We start from the raw sequence: 21799 nt of genomic DNA on the forward strand, positions 1-21799 counted from the left end.
GCAAATGGTACATTTCTTACTTTATGAACAGTTGGTATACTGTCTGCTTTAAGAATAATCTTATGTTCAAATTTAACTAAACATCCTAGATCTTTACTAAATAACTTGGGAAACACGGATTCCCATTTAGATGAAGGAATATCGTTGGTTAACAACACCTGATCGGGTTAATCATTGGTTAACAACACCTGATCGGGATGATTAGGATTTAATATTATCCCCATTTTCTTTTGGTCCTTCCACCCTAGCAAGGCTCTCCCATGTTCGACTACATAAACTTTGCTCAGACATGATCTACCTTTAAAAGTTAACTGAGCATCAAAATAACCTAACATGGGTAATTTTATAACACAATACCCTTTAGGTCGTACATCTGGAGATATCAAAGTTGTTTTGCTCCCGTTTTCCCACATGCTTTTATCAATGATAGTTTACGGCGAGCATGAGTCTGCCCAAAGTGCCATAACGTCACGATTTACTAACACATTACATTTAGGAGGTTGATATTCTTCAGAAATATCATTCACAGTATCATCATACACAACCATTACTTCAATATCATTCTCATCATTTTCATTTTCATCATCCTCAATATCAAATTAGGGTTCAACAACATTGACGGAACGCTTCCAATTCCCTTTATCACCAGTCTTGCACCACTTAGCAAAATGACCTATCTTTTTGCATTTCATGCATGTAACTTTAGCAGCCGGACACTTGTTGAAATCTACAGTATGTGTTTGACTTCCGCATCTAAAACATATTAGTTTATTTATATTGGCTTGACCCTTGTTGGCATTAAATCTCGCATCTTTGTTTTCACTTTTATATTCAGTTTTTTTATTACTACTATTTACCACATTAACACTACTAGACTCATCTTTTTCTTTCTGTTGCACAGAACCCAGCTCTTTAACGTAATGAGAAGTGTTTTCCAATTTTCTAGCTGTGTCAACTGTTTTCTGTAGAGAAGGATTTTTAAATTCAAATAAACGTTCTTGAATCTTGATATTTTTAATTCGATTGATAAATTGATCTCTAATTATTTCCTTATGTAATTCCCTGAATTTACAAGTAATGGCCAATGTTCTTAGACAAGCTCCATACTGTTGTACATTTTCCCCCGGTAATTGTGCTCTAGAAAAGAATTTGTGTCTCTCTACGACTATGCTAGTTTTCTTTCCATAATTTTCCTCTAAAGCATTTACAGCTTCAGAATATACATCTACTGATGTATCATTCGAATTAGTTTCACTTGTTTCACTACTTTCATCAACAGTGTCAAGAACTGTGGAAACAACACGAGTAATCCTAGGTAAAGTTTTCAAAACTTTCCTACCTTCAACGCTTAAATTATGCTTCAACAAAGCCAATTTCCTAGAAGGTAAAAATACATCACCACCAATAGCTTCTAAGTAGGTTTTGAATGATTCAGACCAATACTCCCAATTCATAGAAGGAGGACCAGGGCTTTGCAAAAACTTGGGAGGAGTTACAACAGAAGATGAAACATCCATATTGACTTTGTTAATTATTATCAACAAGATAAGTACATTCACTCTGAATTAATATAAATAAAGTAGTCACCGTTGTCTAGATATATTGATAAAAAAAATATGGATACTTGGCCAATGGCACATAAAAAGCAGAAAGGAAATAAGCTGGGAAATAAGGGGGGGCGGAGGTCTAACCGGCACTTTAGATGCATTCATTACCAGGGCGGCATCCGCATTGGAGAAGGAGATTGCCTTAACACAACGCCGCTTATCCCTTGATCCTATGTTTTTGAGAAGATCATCATTAGGGGTGATAGCTTTGGCACCATCTCCCGACCACCCACCCATCACCAGTGCCCAACATGAGACAACATCCCAAGCTCAGGAATATCTTTCTATAATATTAGATACTAGCGGGACAGCCCAAAGTATTGATTCTTATATGGTCTACCCCAGAGCAGTTTCTGCCCTTAGTGACAGTCCCCCATTAGCAAACAAATCACTGATTGAACAAACTACTTCTGAACGTGCGCTGGATTCCCCCCTTAATTTATAGCGTAATCGTGGTGGAAATCATCACATCGGACGGACGTTCTAAGAAGAAAAAAGTTGTCTCGCCTAAATGTAGGGATAAGGTAACTGGTTAAATCTTTAATTTTACCCCTAGTGGAACGAACCAGAAGGATAAGCTGGAAACTCTTGAGAAAATTACCATGGCTAATTCTGTAATGTTAAAGAAGCTGATGGATACTCTTACTTCGCCAATTAGCATTCTTACATCACACACAGAGGAAAAGCTCCCATTACCTAGTGAGAAGCTAGGCCAAGGAGGTAAACACCCACCTAAACCAGCCAATGGTAAAACAACAGGTGGGGCCCCCCAGGCAACTAGACCTGTGCTAAACGGAGGCCAACACGCAGGTAAAAAAGCTAGCCCAATTAAGAGAATGGAAACTGCAGAATATGGAGAGAACGCGGAAAAGGCCATGCTAACTACAAATAAGGGTAATAGTAGGAGAGTCGACCTGCCCCCAGATTCATACCCCTATGTTATTGTGTTGGCTGGTGTCCCTGAGTGGAAGCATGATAGGGTTGAAACATATCAAGAATTAAAAAATAAAGTCATGTTCTGACTAGGAAGAAATCGACCCCTTAGACCAGACCTACAAGGGGAAATCCTAAATGTTAGGAGAGTAAGCTGGTTGGGTTACCAAGCAAAGGCTATCGAAGGAGACTGTATCATAGTAAACTTCAGAGACCCACGACTGGTACAGTTTATAAGGGGCTATCCGAATTATGATAATTCTTGTGGTATCTTTTCCTTTGATTTAAGCTACTTTTACCCATCGGCCACCGTCGCTCTTGGCGGACATAGGCCTCCTAATTTCCATCACAGAAGCCACAATCTCCTACCAAGTACCCGTTTATATGCTCCTCTGGCCCCAACCATGAATAGAGGTTTTCTGCCTAAAACATTATATCAGGGCTGTAACTATTTCCTGACAGGGGATCAATTTAATGTTTCTACTAGTAACCATTTTGAACCCCTGTCCGGGCTTGAGGGGGTGGATTAACCAACAGGGGAGAAGGTAACTCCTACTGAAGCTGAAAACTCCTCACATCCTTTATCTCTGGTTAATAAGGCGAGTTTAGAGCCTTCTGACTATTCATGTACAACCAACACAACCAATGAGCCTGCACACACTGATATGATAGCTAAAATTATACCTTTCGATTTAAATGTGAGTGAGGTGATAGTGGGTTGTGACTTGGGCAAGGCCGCAAATTCCCCTAATGCTATTCATACTAAGATGGGACAAATGGTCAATTATATTCTGGAACATCGCCGGACTCAGGGCTAAATTAGATAATCCACTCTGGGTCAAATTAATTAATGATCATAACGTCATATGTCTACAAGAAACATGGGCCAAGGAAGCGTACCATTTAAATGGTTTTAAAACTATATTCTCCCCAGCCATAGGCTCAACACACGGCAGAGCCAAAGGGGGGCTCAGCACTTATGTTTCAAATTGTTTTAAATTTAAAAGTATGGAGATCTTTTATAACAATCGTTTCTATCATATAGTAGGACTGCATATGAACAAAATCTTTTGTATTTTGATTGTAAATCTATACAATAACATTCCACCGGGAGATATTCTTGCAGTCTTTAAAGTCTTGAGATCGGAACTCAACAGTTTAACCTGTAATGAAAGTAAAGAATGTGTTGTTATCTGGGGGGGTGACTTTAATTGTGCTATTTGCAATAGAGGTATAAATGGGAACTGTGGTCTAATGGTTGACAGGGAGTCTACACTGCCCCACTTTGAACATACAGTAACGGAGGACGTGTTAAACGAAATCTTGTTTATGAATGATTTAGGTTTTGCAAACAAATTGTGCCAGCCATAGGTACCCTTCTCGCCAACTTTTATGGGCAGAGGGTTATCTTCGACAATTGACTATATTTTGATCTCTACCTGTTATGGCTACAGTGTTTCTAACTACAGCTTGCTGGATACTCCCCTAAGTGATCATTTTCCCATTAGGGTGGAATTACTAGACCCACGTGCCGACCCCACTACTGACGATACAACCAGGTTGAACTTGAGAGACATTGATATCTCAAAACAGAATGGATATGCCTTTAAATGGACCACGGTTGTACCCGAAGAATTCCTGTGCAACTTAATTAAGGCCTGTAAACCGTGTTTTAATGTTTGCATGGATTTGGATGCTGATGACAGGGAAATAATTAATAGTTTCAGACAAATAACTTCATGTATAAAGAACAGCCTATGGGTGGAAGTAAAGAACCAAAAAGTAAAAAGGTGTGGCTGGTTCGATCCAGTGTGCACTAAGGCATATTCTAAATTAAAACGGGCTTTGAGTAACCCCGTTAGAGAGCAGAAGCAGATCAGGGAGCTTCGCAAATCGTATAAAACTGCGATAAAAAAGAGGAGGGACATGCTGAAGACGGAGGCATGGGGTGCATTAATTGAAGCTTCTCAAATGAAAGATATGACAGCCTTTTGGAAGGCAGTTAATGCACCATATTTCAAGGATAACACTATGGCACGGATGGAGATTGCCATCTCTGAAGATGACTGGGTGTGCCATTTTGAAAGCCTTTATAGCACTCCGATAGTCTCTGTGGATTTACAAAATGAGTCGATTGAGATGGACACGCCTAGTGTGCCTAGAAGCAAAGAGGCGTTGAACTTCACCCTAGAAGAAGTAATCAAGGCCATTAACTTAAACCAGGGGGGTAAGGCAGCTGGCCCGGATGGCGTCCCAGTGGATATTTTCAAACATAACATATCTTTTTGGGCGCCACCGCTTACTAGAATTTTTAACGCTGCCAGCTCGGTGGGACTTGTCAGTACTTGGTACGAGTCGATTATAGTACCCATTTTTAAAAAAGGCGACAGGGCTATTTGTGTGTGCTACCGCCCAATATCTTTGCTTGATTCAACCATTAAAATTATTGGAAGGGTAATCCTAAACAGATGGCACCTATGGCAGAGGAACACAAGGTTATTAGCGACCTACAATATGGCTTCAGGGAGGGAGTTGGGACTATAAACCAATGTCTTATTCTTTCTATCCTCCTTGAGAAATACACTAAGGCCAAGGAAGGCAGGTTGTTTTTAACCTTTGTGGACTTGACATCCACCTTTGACTGTGTAACTCATAGCAAATTGTGGCTAATATTAGCCCGGTTAGGTGTTGAGGATAACATTATTCAATTTCTCAGAGAGCTTTATAATGGCGCCAGGGCCACGATTAGATATGGCAAAGGAGGGGAATGTACCATAATGTTCAATATTGCAAGGGGAGTGAGGAAAGGCTGTGTCCTTGCCCCTTTCTTATTTAACATCTATATTAATGACTTAGAGAAAACCTAGCTACAGGAGTGCCATGATATGCCTACGGCATCAAATCGTCATATTTCTGAACTTATTTATGCAGATGATGCCGTCCTGATGGCAAGGACCCCCGTAGCCATGCAAAAAATGATTCTATAATTCACCACCTTTATGACTAACTTGGACCTGAAGGTTAACAGTGCCAAAACTTTCTGTATGAACTGCGATAGAGGAGCTAATCTGAAAAGAAGATCTATGTTTATGGTTCCAAATCATTGGACTATACTTCAACCTTCCCATATTTGGGAATATTGTTTGATAGTACAGGCCAGTGGAGTAGCGCAGTGAAAAGCAGAAATTTGTTATTCGCTAAATCAATAATGCCCCTCAAATTATTTAGTAAAAAGATGGGGAAGAAACCAGTCAAGAAGCTTCTGTGCATATATAAAGCAAGTTGTGTTGCGGTCGCAACCTACGGGGCGGGAATCTGGGGGGATGCTAATGTCTCAACCTTACAGCTTACGGAGAATGTTTTTTTGAGATATCTTTTATCCATCCCAGAGAGTATGTCCACCCACAATTGCCACACTGAACTCGGCTTGGGATACTTAGAAGACATCATTAACGTACAGACGGTTCTCTTGTGGCATAGGGTATGGACAACGGATGAATGCCACTTGAACCGTTCAATCCTAATGGACGCTCTGAAACTAGACTCTGTTAATCGGGTGAAGTGGTTGAGATACGTTAAGTCATTCTTTATTAACATAGATCATCTTGACTACTATGATGACCCCCTATTAATGACTGAAGTCCCGAGAAAAGTGCTTAAAAAACTATGCTTTACTTATTTAGAGAACTGTAGGGAGAAAATTGAATTCACCAAAAAATTGGTGACCTCACAGCAGCTGATATTAACACCTCAGGTTATCCAACCTTACCTAACTCTGCAGATGAGAGACAACGCAAGGTTCCTACTGATTCGATTTAGATTTGGGATCTTATTTAGGTTATTGAGCTTTCCTGTTACTAATGACTGGTCACGATGTATTACCAAATGTCCCTGTGATGACATGTCCACTCAATCTGACATACACATTTTATTCTTTTGCAAATTTTATTCATCAACACAGAAAAGATGGATTATTCCCATATTAAGGTGTATGAATCTAAGACAGTGTCGACCTGCCTTTTTATTAATTCAGAAGCTTGATGATATATTTACGGTAGCGTCTGTCTTGGCGTTTTTAAATAATGTCTTTTATCTATGGAAAACAATAGTTTTTAAAAATTTTTACTAACTGCGCCTATGATGCCCAACTGTTTGCACTTTGTTCTTATTTGTATTAATTGTGTAACTAATATGAATGTTTTTATTTGCTGTGATTATATGTACTTTTATGGTTATTTATGTAATATAACCGAATAAAATCTGAAATTGAAATTGAAATTCACTAGTGTCCAGCACATGCTTTACTGATCATTTGTACTGGCAGTAATGGAACTGAATAGTACGGGGGCATATCTGCTCATGCAGTTATGCCCTCATATGTAGTATAGTGCACCCTGCCTTAGGACGGTTTGGCCTGCTGTAGGGGTGATTTATACTGCATGCAGTGTCAGCAGACAGAGCATACAGGCCGTGCGCCATGTCCTGTTTTTCTGTTGTCTGCGCCAAGACATGGAGCCTGCAATAGTAGTTTGCATCAGCTTGGTAAGGGATCTATTAGGGTAACACAATTTGTGCTGCAACCCTTGAAGACCCTCAGGCCCTACGTACCAAGGGTACCATTTACTAGGGACTTACAGAGGATACTAAAGGTATCACCAATTGGGGGAAACAATTGCACGGTTTTTGGAAAGAGATATGGCACTGGAGACCTGGTTAGCAGGAACACTGTGCATTTCCAGTCGAAATCACATCAAATATAAAGCAAACAAGCATTTGCAATGCAATAGGTCTCGCATTAGGAAAGTTTGAGCTATTGGTATTGTAAATTACAAATTTTTTATGTATGTGTTGGTTTTGAAAATAGCAAAATTATAGCTTAGTCATTTACAATGCCAATAGTTTTAACTTTCGCAAATGTGACACCTATAGCATTTGTAATACAATATGTGTTGTATTTACGTGACTTAGATGTATTGACATTACAAATAACAATGGATTTTAATTTTTTTAAAATAATTTATACTTAAATAAAATTTATTGTAATTTATAATGGCAATAGTTTAAACTTTTGTAAATAACTTTAGTGAAGATTATGTTCAGTGTTTTTATTGTGACGAAAATCCAAGAACAGAAGGGAAATATTAACATCTTTTTGTGACATTTGTAATAAAGCTTGAAACATTAAGAGAACATATTTGAACCAGTTGTTGTTGAATGGTTGCACAGATTGATGCTGTGGTGGCGCTGAGTGATGTTGTGGTGGCAACGAGTGATTCTGTGGTGTTCAGTGATGCTGTGGTAGCGCATAGTGATCTTGTGGTGCCCCTGAGTGATGCTGTGGTGGTGCTCAGTGATGTTGTGGTGCCCCTGAGTGATGCTGTGGTGGTGCTCAGTGATGTTGTGGTGATGCGATAGATAGACAGATTGAGTGTGATAGATAGATAGAGGGAGGGCAATAGATAGAGTGAGGGCGATAGATAGACCGAGTGAGGGCGATAGATAGATGGAGGGAGGGCAATAGAGTGAGGGTGATAGAGAGAAAGAGCGCGCAATAGATAGAGAGAGCATGATAGAGAGAGAGAGAGAGCGCGATAGAGACAGAGAGCGATAGATAGAGAGAGAGAGAGAGCGTGAAAGATAGAGAGAGAGAGAGCGATAGATATATAGATCGAGAGAGAGAGAGAGAGAGAGCGCGATAGAGAGAGAGAGAGAAAGCGCGCAATAGATAGAGAGCACGATAGAGAGTGCGATAGAGACAGAGAGCGATAGAGAGAGAGAGAGCGCGCGATAGAGAGAGAGAGAGAGCGATAGCGAGAGAGCACGATAGATAGATAGAGAGAGAGCGCGATAGATAGGGAGAGAGAAGAGAAAGAGCGCGATAGCATGCCTTGGTGTGAAGAACAACCACAATAATTTGTAACCGTTTGAAAAGTCGGAGTAAAGCCATGCTAATCCTGGCTGATGTTGGGTGTTTCTTTATTTGAGGTGAAATTGAAGAATGCCACAAAAGTTTGCAATTTTATTTATTTTTTAAAATTTCTGACACTTTCTTCATCGATGCACTTATCAGCCTGCTATATTGGCCTAGTTATGGGGACATATCACAGTCCAAAAGTTGACTTGTGGAGTGGTGAGGCTCACTAGTTAGAGGCGGCAGACCCGGAAGCAGAGGACGGCCCGGGACCAGGGTTCAATTCCCGATGCGGCAGGATCGTGGACCAGGGGCAGTGGACTCAATAATTCTCGCCTCGGTGCCTACTCTAACCAGGGATCACACTCGGCATCTCTGGTCATTAGCTTGCCTCATCTCCACAACAGCCCCCCACATATGCTGGGGATGCCTGGTTTCACCCTGGAGATACCCAGTAGGGTCCATCTCACAGGGAAAGCCAGGACGGGTTCCCCAGCGGTCTACAGCGCGGAGATACCCCATGTGGGGTGATTCATGAGCTTTACAAGACATCATTACATTTACATTACACTTGTCTCTGATAAGTTGGAGTTTTCCGTTCTTTTAATTCCACTTGCTCTGAACCTCAAGAGCATGCTGCATCTTGGTGCAGTAATCATTTCTAAGGGAAACCAGCATTGGCAAAGTGTATAGGTCTCGTCTTTTGGCACAGAATGCTTCTTGCAAATGATGTTTAACATCCACCAAAAAGAAGAAAATAAATGTATCAATATGCGCACAAACCCGTATGCAAAATGATGCTACTGGCGCTTCTGTCAATCAATGTCCGATCCTACTGAATGACACAGGCTCCATTTTATTTAGCAAACCAAGACGGCGAATGGCTGCTTGGCATGGTAAACAAGGAAGACAAAGCAGCGGGAGTAGAGAAGGGAAGCAGGGTAGGTAAAGGAACAGTGGATGAGAAAGGGAAGGGTGTGGTGGGTGAGTAGCTTCGGGGGTGGGGTGAAGGGTGGAAGGAGACCGAGACAGCGGGTAAGGTAGAAGGGGCTGTAGTGGAAATTAGAAGGGGATGGCGTGGAATGCTCAGTGGGTCGAAGCATCCAGTCTTTGGGGTTGCACAAAGTTAGCCCTCAGTATGCACCAGCACCCTACCCACCAGTCCCCCGTTGCTGCCTACAGAGCTGCGAGGCACTGTCTGGTGGAGGGGGCGTGGGTGCCATGTGCCCTGGCATAGAGTCAGAGGGTGCCATGTGCCCTGGAGTAGAGACAGAGGGTGCTGTGTGCCCTGGCATAGAGGCACAAGATGCCATGTGCCCTGGCATAGAGACAGAGGGTGCCATGCATCTTTGCACAATGACTCGTGTTGACATGGCAATGAGGCAGACATCCCCTAAGCCCTACTGCCCCTCACACTGGCACAGAGATAGATTGGCCTGGCACTGTGACAACAATGCATAGCTCTGGGCCACACAACGGCTTGACTGCAGACACCTGAGAGCGTCATGAATGCTGCAGAAAAATGCCCCTTTCTTGCCAGCTGGCTGCACGTTGCATGGGCCTGCCAGGTGGCAGAATCTATGCTGGCATCGGTGGAAGGCTGTTGTCATACTGGAAGCCCCAGACAGAGGCCTCTAGGTTAGGCCGGGGTAGGCGAGGAGACACGGCAGAGCCTGCAGCACTCGGGGGAGGTGGAAAAACAAGAGCCAGCGTGAGGTGGAAAGAGGGCTAGAGTGAATGGGGCTCGTGGTGGGAGGGGAGAGAAAGCGATTACAATGTGGGGGTGGTAGAGTATCTTTGAGAAGAACGAGGGAGATAAAATTAGAAACAACGACTACAGAGACCATCATCAAATGAATGTGAAGAAAATAAAGGCAATTGCCCAGGTAAATGGGGATGGGTGTAAGAGGGAAGGGAAGAGAGTATGAGCAAGAAAGAGAGGCAAAGTGAACGAAGGAGCAAAGCATAGAAAATAACAAGCGTTGCGCGCGCTGAGCTGGGGGAAGGGGAGGGCCATTAAAGGAAGGGGGCGGAGAGGAGCCGGTGAAAGCTCAGGCTGAAACTTCAAAGGAAAGCGGATATGAAAGGAAGGGTAGGAGGGAGATTTACGAGCGAGCATATGGGGGTGAGGGGGGGTGTGCACCCTGGTGAACTGAATGCGTTTGTCAGCAGAGGTGGCGTGCGTGCACGAAGTGTCTGGTGGGAAATGGAAGCTGGGCACAATGCTCGTGGTTGTGCGCGTGTGATTGTGCGTTTAATTAAGGGTGCAGTGTTGGAGGAGAATAGGAATGGGTGGGTGTCAGAGGAGCCGGTGGGAAAGGAAGCCGTTGGAAGTTCATACCTGAGAACGAAGTATGCCTGGGTGTGTCCCGATCCGGTCAGAGAATGGCCATGCCTGGCCTCTCTGTTATATATGTACTACAAACCCTGGAAGCAAGTGGCCATGGTGCAAAGACTTACAGGGCCATGCATCGCTCACAGAAATGGCAATGTATCCATTAATCCACCGATATGTCGGACCTGTGTCAGCGTCAGCACAAGTCACAAAGCGCGGTGGGATGTTGTTGAAAGTGTAGGCCGTCAGGAATGTGTGTGAAATATAAAATAAAAGCCAGCAAATTCAAACAATAAGGCAGCGCCAGCACCTGTTGCATAAAATGGGGTTGAAGTAAGGTATGTCTGACGTGTGTGAAGTATAACACAAAAGCCTGCAAGATCGAGTAACAAGCGCTGCTCAATGCGAGACACGGCCTAGCGGCCGTGAAAGTGCAAGTACCGCCAGCCGTGGGCAGTGAATAATTAGGGGGGAGGAGAAATGCCTGAGGCAGAGCGCACGCTGGGGGAAGCTTCAGATGCCTGTGGGAGGGAGGCTGATGGCTTTGATGTGGACGCGCGTTCCGCCCCAGTGCTCCACACATACTGTATGAAATCTGCGATGGTTTCAGAGCTTGGTTGAGCCTCTATACTCTTGTCCTATTAACGCTTGCGCGATTAATAGGACAAGACCTAAAAGTAGGGATGACTATGTCAAAAAGGGCACTTTCCTACACATACCCTGGGGATAGCTCCCAGGGCATCATGGTCTTTAGTTTTTCAAATACAAATATGCATTTTGGGATTTGGTTTTTTAAAAGTGAAAAGCTTTGCTGAGAAGTTCCGCTGTGGCGATAGCTCTTTTGAAGGCCTCAGCAAAGCAGGCGAAGATCTCTAGATATGGTGGGCAGAAGTCCAGCCAGAGTGGCGATGGTATTTACTGCACACCATAGTCTAAATAAGGCCCTGGATCTCTTTGCATATTTTGCATCACCCTAGCTCATATTGTCTATAATACAGTTTTAAAATAACTTGCATAGTCACAGTACTTTCAGTTACAGGCTGGGAGTAGGATAGTTTTTTTACTGGCCTACTCTGTATTATTTTGCCCAGGTCAGAAAAGAAATTGGTAAAAACAGTGAAATCTTGTATTGTTTCCCTCTTTAAATATACACCAAAAACATCAAACACATAAAGAAATCAATTAAAAAGCATGAGCACTATCAAAATTGATTCAGAATGTTGACTAGAGCAAGCAAAGCTAACATTGCCATGGTGCAAAAGAATTCTGACAATTTTACAACAATTTATTTTCCACTTTACTTATCAGCCCGTGGCTGTTCCAGAATAGCTACATTTTAAAAAATGGCCGATATGTTTTTACCAGGTAATGTGGCAACTGGAGCTGGAACCTCACTTCACTATCAATACACATTTCACCGCCCTGCCAAGTTTCCCAGGTAGAATAGCCAGCAGGGAGGTTTTACACAAGCATGACCAATATTGTATTGTCCCAGCTGGTACAAAAATTAAGACAATTGCCTAAAGCCAGTATTTCCCCTTATTAGTACATGCTTTAAACACTAACTATAATGAAAAAAATACTTAAAAATGTGTTTTACGGCTGCTTTAATGACCCCCAAATTATAACTAAAATAAGCAAAGACAGAAAGCCATGTTAAAAACGAATACAGACAATTTCCCGTATAGTTCTACTTAAGTATGATGTCCGGGCCTTTGGGGAATTTTACAACGTGAGCAAATGGCCAGTACTTTTCTCTGGGAAAGGTGGCATTGCTATTCTCAGGTCCATGTGCAATGTGTGGCGCCAGTTCAGGTTGTTTTTTTCTTTTAATTATTTTACTTGTAGAAGTGTTTATTCTATTATAAAAATAGGACCACGCGTCCTTCAGACTTCAAAGAAAATTCCTAGACTGGAGCAGTGCATCACTCATTGACCTGTGTGACTTGGCATCTATGCTGTCACTCTTTCCCACTGCCCCAACCAGGATTCAGTTTTGTGACTGGTTGGTTACACACAGATATGTATGCAGTGGTCACATTAGCCAATTCTATGTCAGGACCAGATACTCCAATTATGCTTCTCTATCTTTATTGCATTTATTGAACAGCAGCCAATTATAAACAAGAAAATCAAAAAAATGAATTTACCATGAGCATACAAATACCAACAGTCACATGCTCTGATCATAATCCAGCTAGCCCTATATTAACTGCAACCCGCCATCTTAGGTCCTCTTTCTTTGCTGCTGCACAGCCAGTTAAGTGCATTTTATTCCCTTTTATATAATGTTCTTGATATATCTTTGATACTAGTATTATGAATGGCCTTGTTGGGGATAATTACTAGTCTATTGGTTAAGAGGACTGAAATGTTTGAAGTTTTGCATTGTGCATCAATGCTCATGTTTACCACCTAATCCACATTTTACGATACAGAGGCGCCCTTTGCCTCCCAACTTGGTGCTTGTGCAGTGAGAGTCTGGTACTGTGAAGTGGGAGTGAGGAGAGGAACACACCTTTCTCTCTGACCAGCATATCCCTTTTCTATGTCCACGGGCCCTTGCACTAAGTATGGGCGAATTTTGCGAATCTCGCGTTCGCGAATTTTGCGGATTTGCGAACTCGCAATCCGCAAAATCCGCGAATTCTTGCGAATTTGCAGATTTTTTTTTTGTGTTCGCAAGGATTTCTGCCAGTTCACGAGGGTTTCGTACCAGTTCGCAGTTGCGAACTTACATTTCGGCGCGCAACGGTCGCGAATTATGTTGTTTCTACATCTGGTTCATCATCACAGGTTCCCAGCACCCTCTGTTTCACCACTGCAACCCTCTGTTACATCAATGCCACCCTCTGGTTCATCATTACTGTAGATTATGGGGGGGAAAAGCAAGCACACCAGCCCTGCTCCAACTGAGATGAATTAATTTGGGGTTAGTTTATTAATGTGTCACTGTTTTAAAATTCCAGTCTGGCACCTGCTTCCTTATCTGTAATTTTGCTTTCTGTTGCAGTGCATTTTTTTTCCCCAGGACCTTCTTTGTGGCCTACTTGTAGCTATTGTATGAGCCTGCTGTGAGGGTCAGAGCAGGGTCATACAATTGTTGCAACTAGCAACTGAATTCTGGAGGGGCCCCAGTCAGGAAGCACTACCGGGAATTGTTACTAATGATGAGTTTGAACTCTTGCCCCTGCCGAGTGCTTTCAGTTTTGAAAAACTCGTTTTTCTGCAATTTCGCGGGGTTCGCGGGGCGCGTACACGCGCGAGATCGGATTCGGAAGCCGCAAATTCGTGCGAATATGCAATTTGTTTTTTTTGCGGCGTGTTAGTTGGCAAGGTTTTGTGCGTTTTTGCGAGCCGCTCGTAGCGCAAGACGCGAAGTTACCCTCGCGGTCGTTCAAGGGCGCAGCCATCTTGTTTGCATGACGTATTTCCGTTTCCGGGCGCGAAGTGTAATCTCGCAAAGTCCGCGGCTTGCCAGTACAGTCTTGCGCGTGTTCGCAAGGAAAATCTCGCGCGAACTTACCCGCGCGGTCGTGAACGGGCGCGGCCATCTTGTTTCTCATTCATTGCTATGGTTCTGGGCATGGTCTTTGTATCCTCTGTCAATCTCTGCCATCCTTTGCTTGTTTGAAGTTTTTTTTGATCTATTTTACTTATTATCTATCCATCTATTTTTCTAGCCCTATATTTTTGTGTTTACTGCTACTTTTGGTTAATTTTAAACTACTTTTGTAAACTCTTTTCTTTTCTTCTCTTCCCTATTCTATTTTCTTTATTCCTTTCCGCCCAGACCATGGTGAAGGGAGCCGGGAAGCATCCAGAGAAGGGGAAGGTTCCCGCACCCCGTGTCCGGCTCCCGTGCGGGCGTTTGAGGGGGGAGCTAGTGATGCCACGGGAGATCTTTACCCCGGAGGAGGTGGCCCAACTCATTTTTTATGTTCAGCGCCGCCTCCCCAGGACCATCATGGGAGGCGGCAAGATCAGTGCCGGGTACGGGGCCCGGGAGTGCCGGAAGCGGTGGGAGAAGGTGTGCCAGGCCATTTACCACCACTCTCGGGTCTGGCGCACCTACAACCAGGCCACCCACCGCTGGACGGATGTCCTGACCCGTGAGCGAGATCTGCTCGACCTCCTTGGCCTTGAGATCCCCAGGCTTGGTCAGTAGTAGTAGTAGCTATGTGTTGGACCTGGATTACCCAAGCCTACATATGGTAGCTTGGCACAGTCGTGGTCTACAGCTAACTCTAAGCGCTGGCTAAGTACTTACAAGCCTTACCCACAGTAACACAGTGATGAACCACTAAAATAAAGACACAACACCTCTGTTTGGAAAAATACCGTTACCTTTTATAAAAATAAATGCTTTTCTTGTTATGCTTTTTAGTCAAGGATAAAAGACAATCAAATTACACCTTTACATGAAATTCAAATCACACTTCAATATTTTTCCTGTTCAGAATTTGAGAATCAAAGGTACATTTAGGTTCTGTAGTTATTCAGGTCACAATACACTTCACTAATAATTTTACAGGAAGGAAAAATGCAGCCTAACAGTGTAATATGTTTTTAAAGACACATTTGCAGGTACATTACCCCACAGCTCTTAAGCACCGCTCAGCTCAACAGTATGACCTGGTTGTAGAACCTCACAGCATTACCCACCAGTAATGTGACTAAAAGGGAAGACACAATAATATTAGCAAGGTACCCCCCACTCTAATGTACAGGCACACCTATCTGGTAGGGAATCTACTTCTTCACTTATCACTAACTGTAGGAGTCTTCACCCAGGAACCCTGTGGTTCCCTGCACCTCTTCCTCCTTTCTGCTCCAGTTACTTATGGGTTACTTTAGTTAGGTTTGGGCTGAACACTAGCCCGTTCTCTTCATTTATGCTTCTGTGTGCAGTTCAGTTTGTGTCCCAGTTGCAGTCCCACCGTCTCGTCTCTTTTCCCCGGTGCTGCTGCCTCCCGTCCCCACTCTACCCGGCTTACTTGTAAGCTCCTGGAAGTGCTGCGAGTGCTCTTCCCACTCGCGCTGAAGCCTGGCAGCAGTCGGCGGTCGGGAGAGATCGAGGGAGCTTCTCTGGCCCACCGGCTCCTTACTGGGACGACTGTAGTGGCGCTTCTGCCTCCTCAGGCTGGGGGAACAGCTACCGGTGCTCCGACGCGATCGGCTTCTCCTCAGTCGCGCTACTCCGTTGGGCATGCGCGGAAGCGCTCGCTCTTCTCCCGCCTCCGCACTCACTCAAAGGGAGGACGCTGGTCTTCCGGTGACGCTGCTCTCCCGGGCCTGCCCGATCATAGGCCCCTCCTGCCTCACAAAAAGCGTCTAGTTGCCGGTCATGCGCGGAAGCGCCGATCTCTTCGTTTTTGACGCGGCCGGTGCCCCCGGGGTCCCGATGCCGATCAGGGCAGCGTCGCTGCTTCCCTCCCGTCACTTCTCACTTGGGCTTCACAGGAAGGATGTCCACACACGGCGCCCTCGCTCCACAGGTCGCCAGGGTGCCACAGACCCCCGCACTCACTTCAGCTACTCCACGTCCCCGGTAAGCTCAGCGCTGATTAGGGGTAGCCAGGAATATCTTCAGTTAGGGGTATCCTGAGTGGATTTAATGGGATTCCAAGATGTGAGTGGCTGCTTCCTCAAGTAGCTCGATTTCTTTACCAATAGTTGATGTTTTGAGAGAGGGATCGGTCAAAGGCTGAAGGGGGAACAATCCTCTGAAGTAACTGTCAGCCTCAGTGACAAACTAGCTGCTCTCAGTGTGTCCACCTCCTCTCACCACTGCCTCACTCCTCTACTCTGGGGTCAGCACAAAATGGCTGCTGGTCACTGGCCTTATATAGGTTGGCCTGAGACCTGCAGAAGTCTCTAGTTGATTCCAGAAAGTTCCTTAATGTTACCCTATGGACCTGTCCTCCAGTAGTGTCCGTTATGGCAGTTGGTGGACACCATTTTAGGTCTCTGGAGATCCCTGAGGTTTCAAGGGGGTGACTAGGCCTCACAAGTGATGGGGAAAAATGGCGTCATCGCCAAGGAACACCTAGCCCCCTGACAGCATTAAAAAACTCCTGATGGACACATGTAAAAATAAAAATAGAAACTCTGGGAGGCTAAGGGGGACAAAAATAAATCATGGTGGTTAGAGTCTTCCCAGAAGCAGACAGGTCTAACACGCGTCCCCCCCAGCTGAAAGTGGGGAGAACTACCCAACCCCTTGGGAGTCCTCATCACTAAGGCGGAAATACCTGGATAGACCGTCTGCGTTGGCATGGTCTGCCCCAGGTCGATGTTCCACCCTAAAGTCCATTCCCTGTAGGGAGATGGACCACCTTAGCAACTTGGGATTCTCCCCCTTCATTTGCATCAGCCAACGAAGGGGGCGATGGTCAGTCTGAACTAGGAAGTGCGAACCAAACAGGTATGGTCGCAGCTTCTTCAGAGCCCAGACCACCGCAAAGGCTTCTCTCTCAATTGTACTCCACCTCCTTTCCCTGGGGAGTAGTCTCCTGGACAGGAAGACCACGGGTTGATCCAAGCCCTCATCATTTAGCTGCGATAACACTGCCCCAATGCCATGTTCTGACGCATCTGTTTGGACAATGAATTCTCTAGCAAAATCAGGGGCTTTGAGAATGGGAGCGGAACACAATGCTTGTTTCAAGGTCATGAAGGCTCGCTGGCAAGCCTCCGTCCAGACTACCCGTCGAGGTTGCTTCTTGGAAGTAAGCTCAGTGAGGGGGGCCACGATAGTGCCATACCCCTTCACGAAGCGACGGTAGTATCCAGTGAGGCCCAGGAAGGCTCGGACCTCTGTTTGAGTCTTGGGGGGCTCCCAGGCGATGATAGCCTCAATCTTTGCCTGGAGGGGCTGCACCGTCCCTCTGCCCACCAAGTGACCTAGGTACACCACCGACCCCTGTCCGATCTGACACTTGCTGGCCTTGATTGTCAATCCAGCCTGTTGCAGGGCATGAAGAACAGCTTGCAGATGCTGCAAATGGTCCTCCCAGCTGCTACTGAAGACAGCAATGTCATCCAGGTATGCAGCAGAAAAAGCTTCCATTCCAGAAAGGACCCTGTTCACCAGCCGCTGAAAAGTGGCAGGGGCATTCTTGAGCCCAAAGGGCATCACACGAAATTGGTAGTGTCCCTCAGGTGTAGAGAAGGCTGACCTTTCCTTCGCCCCCTCGGTAAGGGAAATCTGCCAGTACCCTGAAGTTAGGTCAAAGGTACTTAAGTATTGAGCAGCTCCCAGCCGGTCAATCAGCTCATCCGCCCGTGGGATAGGATGGGCATCAGTTTTGGTCACTGAGTTCAAGCCTCGGTAGTCCACACAGAATCTCAATTCAGGTGTGGTGCCCGGTGGGGCAGCTTTTGGTACCAAGACCACCGGGCTAGACCAAGGGCTTCCAGAAGGTTCAATGACTCCCAGTTCCAGCATCTTGGCGACTTCACCCTTGATGCTGGCCTTCACCTTGTCCGACAGCCGGTAGATTTTAGACTTCACAGGTGGGCTGTCTCCTGTGTCCACGTCATGGGTACACAGGTGGGTCCTACCCGGGACAAGGGAGAACAGAGAAGAAAATTGCTCCAGGATCTGGCGGCAATCACTCTGCTGTTCAGGAGTTAGGGATGGTGAGAGAATTACTCCCTCCACCGACCCATCCTTTTCTTGGGACGAGAGAAGATCAGGGAGAGGTTCGCTTTCTTCTTCCTCTGCTCCATCGGTTACCATCATCAAGACAACCGCGGGCCTCTCATGATGTGGCTTGAGGCGATTGGCATGTAGCACCCTGTGGGGCTGCCTCGGGGCCTTAAGATCCACCAAGTAGGTGGACTTCCCCTTCTTTTCCAACACCTCAAAGGGGCCTGTCCAACGGTCCTGGAGGGCATTTAGCTCTCCAGGTTCCATCACCCACACCTTCTGTCCAGGCTCCAGTTCCACTGGGTGAGCGTTGTGGTCATACCACTCTTTCATCACTGCTTGGCTGGCCTCCAAGTTGTCTGAAGCTTGCTTCCACAACTTAGCCATTTGGCTCCGGAAGGCCAGCATGTAGCTCACCACGTCCTGGGGAAGCTTTCTGGGAGTCCGTTCCCATCCGTCTTTCACCAGGCTGAGAGGTCCCCGTACAGGGTGCCCGTACAAAAGTTCGAAGGGGCTGAAGCCCACTCCCTTTTGTGGCACCTCCCTGTAAGAAAACAAGAGACAGGGTAGGAGGATGTCCCATTTCCTCCGCAGGCTCTCAGGTAGACTCCGTATCATACCTTTCAAGGTTTTGTTAAACCTTTCCACAAGACCATTGGTCTGTGGGTGATAAGGAGTGGTAAACCGATAGGTAACTCCGCACTCCTTCCACATAGCCCGCATGTATGCTGAAAGGAAGTTAGTCCCCCTGTCGGACACAACCTCCTTGGGGAAACCCACTCGGGTAAAGATCCCCATTAGGGCCCTTGCCACCACAGGTGCAGTGATGGTCCTCAGAGGTATTGCCTCTGGGTACCGTGTGGCATGATCCACCAAAACCAGTATGAACCGGTGACCAGCTGACGTTGGTGGATGCAATGGCCCTACAATGTCGATGCCCACCCTCTCAAAGGGGGTGCTAACGACAGGTAGTGGTTCCAGGGGAGCTTTAAGCTTCACTCCTGTTTTCCCACTAGCTTGGCAGGACACACACGTCCGACAGTATGTGTCAGACGCCACTTTCATTCGAGGCCAATAGAAGTGGGGGACAAGCCGGGCAAAGGTCTTGTCCTGTCCTAGATGCCCTGCCAATGGTATCTCATGAGCCAGTTCCAGTAGAAAGGCTCTAAAGCATTGAGGGACCACCAAGGCTCTGGCTGAACCATGGCCAGGTGCCTTGGGCTCACTGTAGAGGAGTCCATCCTCCCAGTAAATCCGGTAACTCCCTTCAATGTTTCCTGCTGCCTGGGCGTTGGCCTGTTGCCGCAGCCCCTCGAGAGTAGGACACTCTTTCTGAGCTTCACAGAATTCTTCCCTGGAAGGACCTCCCTCCACATGCCATTCAGTAGGGATGGGTAGGTTCTCCAAGGAAGCAACATTCTCCCCTGTGGACTCCAGATCCACCTCCGCAGGTGGTCCAGCTGTCTCACGAGGTGGAGATGTCGAGGCAGGGTCCTCCGGCCTCTTGTCCTTCTCCTCTCTGGCAGCCGGCTGGGCCATTGTTCCAGGCTCCAGCGTAAGCAAACTTCCCCGTCGGGCAGTCGCTGACCTTGTGCTGACACAAGTCCAGTCAGGGGGTCCCAGCATCGCAGAGTGAGTCTGGTACTCCACCCTCCTCCAAGCATTGTGCTCCATATCATTCCCTAACAGGCAGTCAACAGGCACGGCAGGGCTTACGGCAACTCGAAGTGGACCTGCAACCCCTCCCCACTCAAAGGGAACCTCAGCCACAGGGTAGTGGCCCAATCTGCCATCAGCCATTACGGCGGGATGGAGTACGTCTGGGATGACCTGCTCTGGAGACACCAGCTGACTCCTTACCATAATCATGCTGGCTCCTGTGTCTCTCAGAGCCTCCCCTCTGCGGCCATTGATGGTGACCCACTGCTCATACTTAATAGTATTGGAGGGCAGCTGGGTCTTGGGAACCATCTCCTTATCTCCCAGGGACACTAAGGTGACACCCGCCCGCTCCCCTCCATTAACCAAAGGCATCTCCTCCCCGAGCACTACACTAGTGATTCCCGGGATTTTTCCTCCAGTGGGAGGGGGTGGTCTTTTTGGGCACCTCACATCTCCTTTATAGTGTCCCACACCACCACACTCAAAACAATGAACAACCCTTGGCTGCTGGCTTTGGCCAGGGGTAGGGTTGCGAGGGGGGTTACTCTTGGGGATGAATCCTCTGCCCCTTCCTTGCGAAGTATTTTGTGGCCCTTTTGAGAACTCCCTCTTAGTTTCCCCTCCCTCTTTCTTCTGGGGGGCGCCCTGTCCTTGCTTCTGGGAATTCCCTCCAGTCCCCTTAGTCGACACCCGGGTACTAACCCAGATGTCCGCCTCCTCAGCAAGCTTCCTGGGGCTGGTCAGCTTGCTGTCCACCAGATGCTGTCTTAGCTCGGGAAGACACTTCTCGAGTAGGTGTTCCTTGAGTATGAGGTCATATAGTCCCTCATAGTCTCCTACTTCGCTGCCTCTTACCCAACCCTCCAGGGCCTTCCTGGAGTAGTCCAAGAAATCTACCCAGTTTTGTGTGCCCAGCTTGTAGCTGCCCCGGAACTTTTGTCTATATTTCTCGGGGGTCAACCCAAACTTCTTGAGCAGCGCTAATTTCATAGCCGGATAGTAGGTCTGTTCACTCTGGTCAAGGGCCAACAAAGTATCCCTGCCAGTGGGGGGCATGTATTTGTATAACCCACCTCCCCAGTGGACTTCCAGAATCCCATGGGCCCTCAGCGAGACCTCGTAGGCGGCTAGCCATTTAGCAATGTCGTCGCTGGGTACATAACAAGCCATAATGTCTTTTGGTAGGTACGGTCTAGGTTCTCGGGTGTTGGTTTGGTTATCGCTGCCACCATTCTCTGGTTTGGGGGTACGTAAGTTTAGGGCTTGCAAATCCATCTCCTTGATGGTCCGCTCATGCTCCAACCTCTTTTCCTCCCTCACCATGTCCATCCTGGCTAGTTCTATTCTCATCCTCCTCTCCTCCCTCCTGTCTTCTAACTCGGCGTCGGTCAGGCCCCTCTCTGACACACTACTGCCCACTCTAGAAGGTGTTCTAGGACCTGTTACTAGGTTCTCCCCTCCCGCCTGATACAGTGTTGTGGTCTCCAGGACAGTGTCCTTGTCACTCTCTTCAGGATCTACCTCCTCCCCGGAATGAGCCTCTACCCATGCCCGAATACTGGTCAGCAGCTCAACTTTCCTGGCGCCTTTCTTGAAAAACACCCCCTGCTGCTGACACCATTCCTTCAATTGAGGCACAGTATAATTGTCTAGCTCTTCCACATTTACCTCCATTCTTATTTGAAGGATAAAATGCT

This window comes from Lissotriton vulgaris, chromosome 9 (genome assembly GCF_964263255.1).
Source record: "Lissotriton vulgaris chromosome 9, aLisVul1.2, whole genome shotgun sequence".
Classification (NCBI taxonomy): Eukaryota; Metazoa; Chordata; class Amphibia; order Caudata; family Salamandridae; genus Lissotriton; species Lissotriton vulgaris.